The sequence below is a fragment of the Phodopus roborovskii genome, unplaced genomic scaffold (genome assembly GCF_943737965.1).
Source record: "Phodopus roborovskii unplaced genomic scaffold, PHOROB, whole genome shotgun sequence".
Lineage (NCBI taxonomy): Eukaryota > Metazoa > Chordata > Mammalia > Rodentia > Cricetidae > Phodopus > Phodopus roborovskii.
Window position 1 is genome coordinate 16560382 of NW_026126410.1, and position 2068 is coordinate 16562449.

Sequence of the window (2068 nt, forward strand, 5' to 3'; positions counted from 1 at the left end):
TTTCCCAAGGTACCACATGAAGTGTCTGACCCAAAACTCTTGGAACGTGGCAAGATTTCAAAATTGCAAAATAGGAATTTTTGCAAAGAACACTGGAAACCAAACTGAAACATTTTAATAGTTCATTAATTTATGTTCAAATGAGAAACTCACCCAATTTTGACAGCAGCAGGCAAATAGTCTTACCACTGCTCTTCCTGTGCAAAAGTTAATCTCTACCTTCATTCATTCAGCAAATAAGTTGCTAAGAGTCAAGTGCTGTGTTGGAGAAAAGACTCCTTCTTCCCAGTTTACCCTTGAGGGGAGATGGTAGATGATCCAGGGAAACCAAGCATGTGAATTGGTGTTTAGTGTTGACAGACACTGTGATTTGGTGGAAGTGAAGATTGGCCCTGTCGGGGGAGGCGTCAGAGGACACAGATCAGGGCCATTGCTCAGTAAGGGGATCACATAGAAGTGAGGTGAACACAAAAGGAAAAGCACATCTTTCTTAAAGTTTGTTCACCAAAAACAAACAGAACAAAACACAATCAGAACGGTGAAGCATCTTCCAAAGTACCTGCTATGAAAACCTAGATTTGAAATTTTGTAGAAACAGAAAAGTAGGCTCCAGTATTTGGGTTTCTTCGCCGCCGGCCAAGATGAACCGATTCTTCGGAAAAGCGAAACCCAAGGCTCCGCCGCCTAGCTTGACTGACTGTATTGGAACCGTGGATAGCAGGGCAGAATCCATTGACAAAAAAATTTCCCGGTTGGATGCTGAGCTAGTGAAATATAAGGATCAAATCAAGTAGATGAGAAAGGACCCTGCCAAGAACATGGTCAAACAGAAAGCCCTGAGGGTTTTAAAGCAAAAGCGAATGTATGAGCCGCAACGAGACAACCTTGCCCAGTAGTCCTTTAACATGGAGCAGGCTAATTACACCATTCAATCACTGACAGACACCAAGACCACGGTTGATGCCATGAAATTGGGAGTAAAGGAAATGAAGAGGGCATAGGAGCAAGTAAAAATTGACCAGATTGAGGATTTACAAGACCAGCTGGAAGATATGATGGAAGATGCAAATGAAATCCAGGAAGCACTGAGTCACAGCTACGGCACTCCAGAGTTAGATGAGGATGACCTGGAGGCAGAGTTTGATGCACTGGGCGATGAGCTTCTGGCTGATGAAGATAGTTCCTACTTAGACGAAGCAGCATCTGCACCTGCAATTCCAGAAGGTGTTTCCACTGACACAAAAAGCAAGGATGGAGTGCTGGTGGATGAATTTGGTTAAAAGCATTTTTATAAATTTCATAGAAGAAAATGCCATAAAGTTAATATCTTCTTCACTGTGTTGACATTTGAGTAGATGGTGCAAACTCGAGGATAGATGTTCCATGAATCAAGTGCATTTACATCCATTAGCATCATGTTCTCTCAGGAAAAGTGTCAGTCAGCTTCAATTTAAAATGTTCTTTATGTGTCAATAAATTAATTTTATTAAAAATAAAACTAGGAGCACATAAAATTTTACTATCTGATGTAAAAGCAATATCCACTACACATAAAACACTACTGCCATACAGTAGTACAGTAAAATGGATGACACGCTCATGTTTTAATAGAATGATTTTATTTGAAAAATAACTGAAACAAGTTATAATTATTCAGAAAAGTGTGTCACAGATAACAAGTGACAATATTGCTCATGAAACTGAGGTTCAGAGAGTAATGTTACACAGTCAGAAATAGTCCTTCAATCCCAGAGTATACCTTCTCACCTAATAAAAAGAGAAGAAAAACACTTATCCCTATTACTCTGCAACTCAGGTCATTGAATGGATTCAGAACTAACACTGGACTCAAGCAGAGGCAGGCAGATCTCCATGAGTTTGAGACCAGTCTGGTCCACATAAGTGAGTTCTAGAACATCCAGGGATTGTTACACAGAGAAATCCTGTCTTGGAAAACAAAAACAAACAAACAAAATAAAAACAAAAACTATCACTGGACTCAAAGGCAACAAAGTCTAAGTCAGATCTAAGGGAGGCAAACCAGCCATCAGGGGCATCGGAAGAGAAA

General features: G+C 40.2%; 1 pseudogene; it reads left to right on the forward strand.

Annotated features, from left to right (window-relative positions):
• Positions 1–613: 613 nt before the first annotated feature.
• LOC127220767 (charged multivesicular body protein 5-like) lies at positions 614–1280 on the forward strand (annotated as a pseudogene).
• The last annotated feature ends 788 nt before the right edge of the window (positions 1281–2068 follow it).